Here is a 13350-nt window from a genome sequence, read left to right as displayed (position 1 = left end):
GTTTGATATTGATAAGTCATGGTGATGGCTAATTTAGATCATGTTTGATATGATGGAAGTTTAACAGGTTATCTAGTTCATAAAAATTCATGGAAAGATGAAACTTGCCTTAAAACAGAATATTGCTGCAGCAATGACATGAATTGAAAAATCACTAAAAATAGTATAAATAGAAATAAATGATGAGTAAGTTATAAAATTGAAGCTTAATGAGTCTATTTTCATATGGATAGAACAAAACAGGAATATAAATTATATTTTATGAGATATTTAAACTTTTACGGAACAGGGCCAGAGTGATTTCTAGATCCCCTGTTCTGAATTTAAAAATTAATAATAAAATTTACTAAAATAATTAGAAGTTTTTATTTATATGTACAGATTCCTTATTTAGTCTAGTTTTAATAGAAACAAACCTCATAGTCATTGAAATTTTTTATAGAGATATATATGATTCGTAATACACAGAGGTCAGAGCAGTAGAACCCTGAAACAGGGGATAATTTAATTAATAAACTGTACTAATTGGCCCAATAAGAAATTCTAGAAAAAAATTAGTAAATATATATATGAGTCTATATTCAGGGAAAATTTACGGATCTTGATTTATAGTTTCGTAACTCGAGATATGATTTTTCTTGTAACTGTGATGCGAGTAGCTAGAAAGCTGTGAATGTAGAAACAAATGATTTGAAGTTCTTAAATTGATAAATTATGTTCGGTAACCCCTCAAGCTCGACTCCGGTGATGGTCTCGGGAATGGGGGCATTACATACTCGAATATCTTCATTAAGACCATCTTCAAACCTCTTACACATAGTGGCTTTTGTAGATATGCACTCCCGCGCATACTTATTGAGCCTCACAAATTCACATTCATATTCTGTCACCGACATTCTGCCTTGCTTTAGCTCTAGAAATTCCTTCCTCTTTTGATCTATGAACCTTTGGCTAATATACTTTTTTCTAAAATTCTTCTTGAAAGAATTCCCAAGTGATTCTCTCTCTCAGTACAATGGACATGAGAGTATTCCGCCACCGATAAGCCGAATCCCGTAGAAGTGACACTGCACACTTCATGCACTCTTCAGGCGTGTGATCGTGATGTGAGTCGTGATAAGTTTTATAATTTATGAATGTCTGTTCTCGAAAACTAACTATTATCACGAAAAAGGCAAGCGCACCTTATCGAATAGTACTATAGCTTATGGCAAGACTGGGATGTCGAACCCAAAGGAACTAAAAGTACTAGTATTAACTTTCTTTTTATTATCTAGCCTAAAAATAAAGGGGTTTGTTTTATCTAAACTAATTACTAAACTAAAAATGCACAGAAAGTAAATTGGGGAAATAACTTTTGGGAAAATTGAATGATTTGGACAATACCTAAAGGAAAAATCCACCTAGACTTCACTTGTTATTGACTCTGAATCAGACGATTTATTCACTTGACTTGATCCATAGAAATCCTTAATTTATATTATTATCTCTTTCGAGACTAACAACGTCTAACCCCAGGTTGATTAATTGAAATCTCTTTCTAATTAACTCCCTAGTGTTGCATTAACTAGATCTATGGATTCCCTTATTAGGTTTCACCCTAATCCAGCAAAATCTTGTCACCCTATCTCTAGGCATGCAATCAACTCCGCTTAATTATGTTAGATCTACTATTAGACAGGGACTTTTGCTCCTTTGAATAAGCACATCAATACTTGAATCAATATCCTGGAATATTAAAGCAAGAATTAAGAATTCATAATTAAGAACAAGTCAAATATTTATCATATAATTCAGATAATAATAACAAGATCCGTCTTAGGTTTTATTCCCCTTAGGTATTTAGGGGGTTTAGTTCATATTTATGAAAGAAAACATCTCAAAAGAATAATGATAACAAAACATAAGGAAAACCCAAGAACTCTAGAAGGGAATTGAAGGGAGATCTTCAGTCTTGAAGGTGAATCCAGCTTCTAAGATGGATCAGTCAGCTTTCCTCGAGTAATTCCTTGCCTCCTCTCCCCTCTTCTCCCTCTCATCCTCATCTAGTGTGTTTTTATAGACTTTAGGATGCCTAAAAGCCCTCAAGAGTGGCCTTTTCCAAATGGGACTAAACTTGGGCTCAACAGGGGCATTCCCGTGTGACACGCCCGTGTGCGATTTTCTCCAATCCGTGTTCAAGGCTGTAAATAGACACGGGCTTGTGGTCTACCCGTGTGAAGAAGTCCAGGCTATGTTGATTTCCAACGTTGGCCCATTTTCTTCGTTTTTGTCCTGTTTCTCACTCTTTTTATTCTCCTATGCTCATCTATGTATAAAACATGAAATTAAAGGATTAGGAGCATCGAATTCACCAAATCTAAGGATAAATCATCCAAAAAAGCGCTACGTATGGGGTAAAAATATGTATAAATTATGGTTTATCAAATATCCCCACACTTAAACGTTTGCTTATCCTCAAGCAAAATCCTCAACTCACAATCAAAATAAATTCTTCTTAACTTATAGTTCTCATCAATAATGGTTCAAAATAATCCATAACTAATCATACATTAAGAATTCAACTAGAAGAACATTAAAGTTTCAAACATTCCAAGTTGAACATTTTATCACGAAAACATAGGTGTCTCCCCTCATCTAAATAATCCTTTTGATTCAAAATATCACAGAGTTTTAACATTCTCACTAAGGATTCACTCAAATCACTTGAAGTGTTTAAGGATAACAAATGAAGCACTCATTAGTCAATATGAAAAGTTATTACCATAGGCTTGTGTGAAAATTAAATCTCCACCACTATAAATTGTGATGATACATGAATCAAAAGGTCTTTAGAGGGTTGTAACTTGGTTTTGGTTAGAGGGTGTGGTCACAAGCTTAAAAAGGAAGTTAGAATCGAGATTGAATTGAAAAATTACCTAACTAGAAAAATAACTAATCATCAATTGAATACAAGTGAGCTTCTTATCAGGATATGGAATTAAACATTTATGCTCAAAAACAAAGAATTGCGACTAATATAAATGTATGTATTTTTCTTTTTTTTAGAACAAATCAAATAACATAGGCTACCTATCAAAAATAAACCATAGCTAAGCAATTTATTCAAATCAAATCTTGATGAAAATAGGGATCAATTTAATTGAGGGGATTTCAACAATAATGGGTTATAGGTTAATATTGAGGGTAAATCAATGGATGGTTTGTTAGGCTCAAAGGGGTTCACTAAAGGTTAATTATGAAGGTAGGCTTTAGTGGAGCGAGTAGGTTAAACCTAAGTGCCTTTATCATCTTGACATATCAAATCAACGGTGTGGTCTTGACATGCATAATCAAGCTAGTTCTAGAATAACAATTCAATATTGACGCACTCAAAGCAACAATAAAAGTGAGCATGAAAGAAATAATAGATTCTCTAAAGGCTCAATATCTCACAAAAATTATGGCTTTTTGATGTTAAACCTGTGAATTTCAACTCAAGATAATATCTAAACTAGGGGAAACAACCTAAATATTTTTACTTCTCAAAAATAAAAAATCAACTTATCATGCTTGATTCTCTAATTCCTTAAATTTTAACAATCAATGCATAAATGCCTATGTTTTAATTCAAGACATATCAACAAAAATTGTAAATTAATCAAAATTCATTCTAATAATGATATGAGAAGATTATTTGAGAACAAGACAAAATTCAAGGATTTGTCTGATATAAATATCCCCCTACACTTAAGATGTACATTGTCCTCAATGTACAAAGATATATAATAGTGATAAAAAGATAATATTAGAAGATAGAGGAAGAGAAGTGAAAATTCCTGAATATTTAATGGAATCCTTGAATTGGAGGTATGGAGAATAATCGGTCAAGGCAATGATAAAATTGGAGGAGGATACTCCAGTGGTGGTAGAGGTTGGGTTCCACAACCACAATGTCCAGCGAAGAGGTTATCGTGGTGGTCGGGTAGGACATGGCAGTTGTGGAGAACCTTTTCCAGTGGAGTTTCAAGTTCCTAAGTGATGGTGAGCTTTGGAGCTCTTTATAACTGTGATACAATCAAGAACTCTTTAGGAAATATAAAGAAGCATAATTACTCGTAATGAAATAGTCGAAACTATAAATTGTGCAATAAAAATTATAAAACCTAAAAATGAAATAGTATTAAAAGAAGATAAAATAAAAAGTACTTAAAGAATATAAATAAAGATAAAAGTTAAAATAAAAATAATAATTTAAAAGTCTTTAAACATCGTCATCGCCGGATGGTTCGCGAAGTGGTGATGGTGGTGAGATGTGAAGGTGCTGACAAATCTAATGTAGAGTAGCATCAATGTGTTCAGAGCGTTGAAAACACTGCTTCTCAAATCGAGTAAGGTGCTCAGAGATGTCAGAGTATGAATCTACCGCATGAACTGAACGATGGATGGGTGGTGGCTGAGACGGAGGGTCCTCATGACGTGGAGGGACATCATCAGTAACGTCCTCTGGGTCCTCCTCTTCGACGGACTGAACCAGGCGGTACTGGGGAGGGTCAGTTCCATGTCGTCGCTCGATCATCCTTATGTGAAGCATACTCGAGATGCCCTATGGAGACATCTGACCGATGAGAGTGAGGGAGGATGCTTGTGTCACTGTGTTAAGGAGACCAAAGTACTACGCCAGGCGAGTCACATAAGGGCCGATAGATATGACTCCCTTCCTATGCCGCTCTGTCTGATGGCAAATGGCGAGGGCAATGAATAGACAAGGCGAAGACGTGCCCGTTCGCAATGCTCTATAAAAAGTAGGCGTCGTGAGTGTTTACAATGCTAGTGCTCTCTTGTCGCCCTGTCAGAGTATGGCCAAGATGGCGTGTAAGTACCTCAGGGATAGGGCGAAGGCTGATGCTTTAGAGCAACTGTGGTCATATGTGGCTGAAGTAGGAACGAGGACCCTCCAGTAGTTGGAGGGAGACAAGTGGATGTGGCGATGGAGGGTGTCAAAATCATCATCATCCATGAACTCCTCCGTATAGAGCCCCAAAGCGACGCCAAACTCAGGTACGCTCAACTAGTGGACTAAACAACCAAGACGGAACTGGACCATTCAGGATCATCGAACTCTATCATAACTACTTGAAGATAGAAGATCGAGCAGAGTTCGAGTGTGAGCTTGAGGTACATCAGCTCGATGATCTCGAAAAGGAGCCCCTATGGGTCAGTCGTCAGAAGGGCTCGGACCGCGTCAACCAGTTAGATTTGTTCAAGTGTGGCCCAATCAATGCAGCGGCCCGCACCTAGGGGTCGTGCTCATAGTATTTGGAATAGTTCCTCCTGCGGTCCCTATGGGAATTGAAGGAACGGATGTCTGATCTCTGCAGTAAGACTTGAGGATGACGCTGCTCCTTTCCTCTTTTTCAAAGCAGGGACAACGGTTTTCTTACCCCATGGGTTTGACATGGTATCTTCTATAAAAACACGAAGTTGTAAGAATAATCCCCACGAATGGAAAAGCATGCAAGTATGTTAAAACTAAATAACAATATTTCATAGAAGTTTTCTTACTAAAGGGAAAAACTACCGAAAACAACCAAGTCCTGATCAAATCATGAATAGAAATACGAGAATGATGCTAAAGGAAATAACTAGTGGATGAATGCATATGGGAATGATAATGAATGAATGTATCATAAAAAATGGCAAAGAACTGTTATGAGAACTATGAAGATAAATTAAAACAGTTAAACAAAACAAGAATAGATCATAAAATTAGAAAAAGAACTGAAGATAATAAAGAGAAAAGGTGAACAAACGCAATAGCTTGGTGGAGGGACAAGCTTGGGTCGTCGATGGTGGTGCTGTGGTCGGCTCACAGACATGGCAGGTAGGGCGTGTGAGAGGGTTTCGATGGCTAGGCTTTGATATTTAGGGAAAGGATGATGAACAGTGGGGGGTTTATATAGATTTTGGGCACACGGCTGTGGGGCACGCCCGTGTGCCCTTATTTTATCCCGTGTGTTTCGTGATTTTCAAATTTGGGCGCGTCTGAAATTTGGCCGACGCCCGTGTTTGTTAGGCGTATTGGGGCACACGGCCGTGTTGTCTGGCCGTGTTCTGCTTCGTTCGCTTCTCCCACGTCTATGTATGGATGTCCATGCCCGTGTTATTTTGTCAATCTTGACCAAGGGTAGTGAGCACGGGCATGTCGCACGCCCGTGTTGTTTTCTTAGTTTCAACCATGGCCTCTAGACATGAGTGTGTCGCATCCTATGTTGTTTTGACAGATTCACTCACGGTCTTGTCGCACTGCCGTGGCAACTTATCGACTCCCATGTTGGGGAAAAAATTTTCCCTGTTTTCACACGGCCGTGTTGCCTTATGTGGTATGGGCATGGCCTAAGGCACGCCCTTGGGTCTGGCCGTGTGGTTCTGGAAAACCTATGTTCAGTTTCTCAGTTAGTGGATTTAAATGTTAAAAACTAAAATTTAAAGAAGTTAACACTGTTGGTGCTTGGGTTGCCTCCCGAGAAGCGCTTATTTATGGTCTAAGGTCGACTTACCTCTTGTAACACCCCGAACCCGAGACCGACACCGGAGTCGAACACGAGGTGTTAACAGACTTTAAACCCCTTATAAAAATATTTCTCAGACACTGCCAATCTGCGTACTAGTCGCTTTAAAAATCATATCTTGAGTTTCACAACTCGAAAATCAGTTTTGTGATTTTTCCCTGAAACTAGACTCATATGCCCATCTACATATTTTTTTCTAGAATTTTTGGTCAGGCCAATTAGTACAGTTTATTAGTCAAAGTCTCCCATGTTACAGGGATCGACTACCCTGACCTTTGCGCATTACGACTTGGATATCTCCTTGTACAGGGCTCCAATACTGATGCCGTTTGTTTCTATAGAAACTAGACTAAGAGAGGAATCTATCCATATATGGTATGACTTCTAATTATCTCTGGTTAATTTGTAATAAATTTCCAAATTCGGAACAGGAAATCCAGAAACCGTTCTGGCCCTGTCTCACGAGAACCTGAATATCTCTTAACATACTATCCGTATGATTGTTTCGTTACTTTCCTATGAAATTAGATTCATCAAGGTTTGTTTACATAATTTATTCACTATTTAATTCCCTTCCTACTATTTTTAGTGATTTTCCAAATCTACATCACTGCTGCTGTCAGCATCTGCCTTTAAGGTAGACTTTACCTATTTCATGGTTTCCATGATTCAACTAGCCCTTTTTGCATAAATAGCACAATTTATGAAAGTGATTAACCATCCCCATGGCCAATCCTTTTCAAGCATATCCACATCAAATGATTATAACAATATACTCAAACACATATAAGCCATTTTCGCATGGCTATCCAAGATTTATACAAGTCCAAAGGGTCCACGACCCACAGCAAACGGGTAGTCCTATACATGCCATTTCGAAGTTCAACCAAAATTGTACCAAAAGGGGGCTTTGATAGTGTGGGCGACTTTGACCTCAAGATCCCGAGTCCGATAGCTGGAGAACCAAATCTATAAAACAGAGGAGCAATGAAACGGAGTAAGCAATTTATGCTTAGTAAGTTTTGAGCAAGGAATTCCAGCACAACAAAAGTATAGCATTCATATAGCTAAACGGATAATTTCATATGCACAAATTTACGATATCGTACTTGCTTCACATTATCAACCCTTATGTACATACACAAAAGATCAACTCAGCCAAAGGCCGGTAGCTCGTTTATCAACTGAGCGAATACTTATTTGTAAGGGCTCAACTAAATTCAAGCACATACGAAACATACCTCAATGTTGGGATGTTTCGAGAGTATTAACTGGAATTTTACAGCAAGTTCATTCATTCCCAAATCACGTACCTTCGGAATTTAACCGGATATAGCTCCTCGTTCAAATGCCTTCGGGACATAGCCCGGTTATAGTAATTCGCACAAATGCCTTCGGGACTTAACCCGGATTTAGTAACTCGCACAAATGCCTTCGGGACTTAACCCGGATTTAGTAACTCGCACAAATGCCTTCGGGCTTAGCCCGGAATTAGTATCTCGCACAAATGCCTTCGGGCTTAGCCCGGAATTAGTATCTCGCACAAATGCCTTCGGATCTTAGTCCGGATATTGTCACTTAGCACAAGCCTTCGGGACTTAGCCCGGACATCATTCAAATAACCATGCACATTTAACAATAAATCATGGCCCATTCGTATTTCATTTTCGTTAGCAAAACTCAAACACAAGACATTTATCATTCTTGCAAATTCGGCTCAATAGCCACACAAAGAGCATGATTTTAATTTGCTTAAAACATGATCTAATCACATCATAATTTAAGCTCTCTTACTCAAGAACTTACCTCGGGTGTTGTCGAACGATTCCGATAGCTATTCGACCACTTTTTCCTTCCCTTTATCGGATTTAGTTCCCCTTTGCTCTTGAGCTTAATTAAACAAATAAATTGATTTAATCATTTGAGCATCGAAAAGAGGAACACAAGGCACTTAGCCCATATTTATACATTAGACATTAAAGTCACATATGTACGGAATCATGAATCAAACTCAACATTTTAGCTAATTTTTCCCCCTTGGCCGAATATGCATGTCTATTTTGGGGCCGATTTCAACACTTAATACATTCTACAAGCATGGTCACTTGTATTGACTAAACACCCTTTTGTTTCAAGTTCAAAACTTGGCTAATACACACATATACACACTAGTAAAGCATCCTCTCCCTTTCCATCAATTTAACACATGCATTGCTCATTAACATGCAAAAGTTATATTCGGCCTTAGCACACAACTTGCTAGCCGATTCTTCTCCATTTAGCAACCAATGCACATATGTGCTCACTCAAAAATGCTAAAAAAGAGGTTCAAGAATCATCAAGCCACCATCACATGCATCATTAACAAGCTTCATATTTAGCATGCAATGGCATTAACACAAACTCCACCTAGGCCGAATCTTAACTCATCCTCATGCCTCATCACCACAACATCAAACATCAACCAAGAATGATGCATCCATGGCCGAGTGTCATTTCCATCACATAGCAAGATTTAGACCATGGGCTAGGTAGAACTCAAGCTAACAACTAAAACATGCATGCATCTCATGGAACATCATCAAACATACCTTAGCCTAGCTACATGCATGGCCGAACCTCTTCAACCTTTCTTCTTCCTTCCTCCTTAAAATTTTTGGCCAATGATGAACCAAAGGATGAGCATTTTTTTTCTTTGTTTTTTTTCTTTCTAGTTTCGGCTAAATGAAGATGAGAAAGGATGAACAAAAATTTTCTCCTTTCTTTTCTTTAGCTCACGGCAATGGGGGGGAAACAACTACACACATTTTTTTTGTATTCATCATACTCCTTTTCATTATTTTATGCCCATGCCCTTATTTTATTTTTTTCCTACATACCTCACTAGGCCAACATGTTCCCAACATGTTTCCACCCATAGCATGGCCAACCACTAGCTCAAATTTTGGGTAATTTGACATGCAAACCCATCATTTTCACAACATGCATTAATAGACTATTTTAAATTAGCCTATCATATTTTCACCATGTCTCATATCAATCCCTATTTAATAATTTCTCATGCAATTGGCAAAATTGGAGAATGAAACTTCCACATACTCATGTACACACATAATAAGCATAGAATATGGAAATCAATTATTTTTATGACTCGGTTTTGTGGTCCCGAAACCACTTCCCGACTAGGGTCAATTTTAGGCTGTCACACCTCTCTTGTTGCGTGGTCATGGTGGTGCGAGGAGTTTACACTCCTCATCCCTACTATCAATTTTATCAAAATAAGGTTTTAGACAAGTACTATTTACCTTGAACGTACCGAAGTTAGGATGAATTACCTTGACTGTGCCGTATGGGAAAATGCTAAGTACCGTAAGAGGGATTTCTCCATTAGGTTCAGAGGTGGCAATCCAAGGGTCTGCTGCATCAAATAGTACTTTGTCTCCAAACTTAAGTTAATTTAGTGAAATATTGAGCTCATCATGGCGTGGTTTCGATTTATCGTGTGATCTTAATTTCTATGTCTGCCAGTCATCTAGTTCCTCGACCTGTAGCCTTCGTTCTTTATGGATGGGTCCTTTGTCGTTACTCAAACATGGCTCAGGTGTGTTCTTTGAACATCTTTCTATAAAGAAGGTTTCACCACATGATCAGTATTATTAGTACGATTTATACAATCACCCTCAATATTTGATGTGTTACTTGAATTACGAGCTTGAAGAGTGATTGTTTCCTCACCCACACGAAGTGTGAGTTCACCTGTACCAACATCAATTATAGTTCTAGTAGTTGCTAAAAAGGGTCTTCCTAAAATTAAAGGCACGTCACTATCCTTTTCTATGTCTAGAATAACAAAATCAACTAGGAATATGAATTTATCAATTTTAATGAGTACATCTTCAATAATACCCCTAGGAAATCTGATTGTTTTGTCTGCTAACTGAATGCTTATCTTAGTTTGTTTGGGTTTCCCAAGACCTAGCTATTTAAACATTTTATAAGGCATGACATTGATACTAGCCCCTAAATCAGCCAAAGCATTATTAACATCTAAACTACCAATTAAACAAGGAATCGTAAAACTCCCTGGATCTTTTAATTTGTTGGCCAACTTATTCTGTAGTATGGCTGAGCAAACTGCATTTAACTCCACATGCGATGCCTCATCCAACTTCCACTTGTTTGTTACAAGCTCCTTTAAGAATGTGATTGCGTTTGGCATCTGCGAAAGAGCTTCAATAAACGGTAAGTTAGTATGTAACTTTTTTAATAATTTAAGAAATTTATTGAATTGTTCGTCTGTGTGGTCTTTCCTTGTCACATTAGGGTATGGCACACAAGGTTTGTACTCTTTACTTACCGGTGTTTGTTCACAGTGGTCTACCTTACCTTTGTTTTTACTTATCACAATTCCTTGCCTCGATTCTGATTCAGGTTTGACTAACCCTTCCTCATCTTGAATGGTAATTGCATTGAGCTATTCCCTTGGGTTAAATTCAGTGTTACTCGGCAAGCTACCTTGTGGTCGTTCAGAAATCAATTTAGCGAGTTGGCCTATCTGAGTTTTGAGCCCTTGGATCGACACTTATTGATTCTTAAGTGTTGTTTCGGTATTCTGAAAGCGAGTTTTCGACACCAAGATAAACTTTGTTAGCATCTCTTCAAGGCTCGGCTTCTTTTCCTGTTGGTAAGGTGGTTTTTGAAAACCCAGAGGATGCTGTGGCCTTTGATTCCCTTGACCACCCCACGAGAAGTTGGGATGGTTCTTCCAACTTGCATTACTATATGGGTTATTTTTAGATCTAGAATTATTATTACCCATATATTGAACTTGTTCCTCCTCGGTGCTAGGGTTGAAGGATTGATATTCTGTGTATGCTCCTTCTCCATTTGAATCACACCTATTCACTGGATATACCTGAGTAGAACCACACAAACTGTCAATCTTTTTATTTAAAAGTTCTACTCGGTTAGATAGTATAGTAACCGCATCAAGGTTGGAACACTGGCTACTTTTGTCGGCTTTGTTCTCATGACTGGCCATTGATAGTTATTCAGTGACATCTTTTCAATAAATTCGTAAGCCACTTCAGGTGTTTTGTTATTGATAGTCCCACTAGCAGCTGCATGGATAAGTTGCCTTGTTGAGGGGTTCACGCCGTTGTAAAACGTTTGAACCTGCAACCATAAAGGTAACTCACGGTGAGGGCACCTTCTCAATAGGTCCTTGTATCTCTCTCATGCATCATAGAGTGTCTCTAGATCCATCTGCACAAAAGAAGAGATATCATTCCTCAATTTAGCCATTTTAGCTGGCAGAAAATATTTAAGTAAAATTTTTTTGGTCATTTGTTCCCAAGTAGTGATTAACCCTCGTGGTAACGAGTTCAACTTCTGTTTAGCTTTGTTTCTCAATGAAAAGGGAAACAACCAAAGGCAAATGGCATCATCAGAAATGCCATTGATCTTAAAACTGTCACAAAACTCTAAGAAATTCGCCAAATGAGCGTTTGGGTCCTCGTCCTGCAAACCATCAAACTGAACAAACTGTTGGATCATTTGAATTGTGTTAGGTTTCAGTTCAAAATTATTTGCAGCAATAACAGGCCTAACTATACTTGACTCAGTTCCTATTAAAGTAGGTTTTGCATAATCATACATAGTCCATGGAGCAAGATTCTGATTTACTGGATCAACAGTAATCGCAGGAGGTAGCGGATTTTCTTGATTTTCAACCATCTCCTCGGTTATGGTGTGAATGTCGTCCTCTTGCTCTTCCTCTGTGTATCTTAGGCTTCGCCTTATTTCTCTTCGGTTTCTACGAGCTGTGCGATCAATCTCACTAACAAAAAGTAATGGTCCCGACAGGTTTCTTCTAGTCATACACTTATTAAAACTTGCCAGAAGCAAATAAACGAAAAATTAGCAAAGAAAATAAAAATTTGAATTGCAATAAAAGTAAAATGGCTAAAGTAATAAAACTTGAGTGTTCCTAATATCTTAGTTCCCCGACAACGGCGCCAAAAACTTGGTGTGTGATGTGAATCGTGATAAGTTTTATAATTTATGAATGTCCATTCTTGAAAACTAACTATTATCACGACAAAGGTAAGTACACCTTATCAAATAGTAGTATAGCTTATGGCAAGACCAGGATGTCGAACCCAAAGGAACTAAAAGTACTAGTATTAACTTTCTTTTTATTATCTAGCCTAAAAATAAAGGGGTTTGTTTTATCTAAACTAATTACTAAACTAAAAATGCACAGAAAGTAAATTGGGGAAATAAATTTTGGTAAAACTGAATGATTTGGACAATTTCTAAGGGAAAAATCCACCTAGACTTCATTTGTTATTGACTCTGAATCAGGCGATTTATTCACTTGACTTGATCTGTAGAAACCCTAATTTATATTATTATCTCTCTCGAGACTAATAGCGTCTAACCCTAGGTTGATTAATTGAAATCTCTTTCTAATTAACTCCCTAGTGTTGCATTAACTCGATATATGGATTCCTTTATTAGGTTTCACCCTAATCCGGAAAAATCTTGTCACCCTATCTCTAGGCCTATAATCAACTCCGCTTAATTATGTTAGATCTACTCTTAGATAGGGACTTTTACTCCTCTGAATAAGCACATCAATACTTGAATCAATATCCTAGAATATTAAAGCAAGAATTAAGAATTCATAATTAAGAACAAGTCAAATATTTATCATACAATTCAGATAATAATAGCAAGATCCATCTTAGGTTTGATTCCCCTTAAGTATTTAGGGGGTTTAGTTCATATTTATGAA

At 37.6% G+C, this 13350-nt stretch overlaps 1 non-coding gene across 1 annotated transcript; it reads left to right on the top strand.

The window, feature by feature from the left end:
* The first annotated feature begins 11742 nt into the window (after positions 1-11742).
* LOC121208938 (small nucleolar RNA R71) lies at positions 11743-11849 on the top strand. The gene has a single exon (XR_005904059.1). It is a non-coding gene; the product is annotated as a small nucleolar RNA R71 (small nucleolar RNA).
* The last annotated feature ends 1501 nt before the right edge of the window (positions 11850-13350 follow it).

The sequence above is a fragment of the Gossypium hirsutum genome, chromosome A10 (assembly GCF_007990345.1).
Source record: "Gossypium hirsutum isolate 1008001.06 chromosome A10, Gossypium_hirsutum_v2.1, whole genome shotgun sequence".
NCBI classification, from domain to species: Eukaryota; Viridiplantae; Streptophyta; class Magnoliopsida; order Malvales; family Malvaceae; genus Gossypium; species Gossypium hirsutum.
Note: the sequence above shows the minus strand (reverse complement) of the source record. Positions and strands in the feature narration are given on the sequence as shown.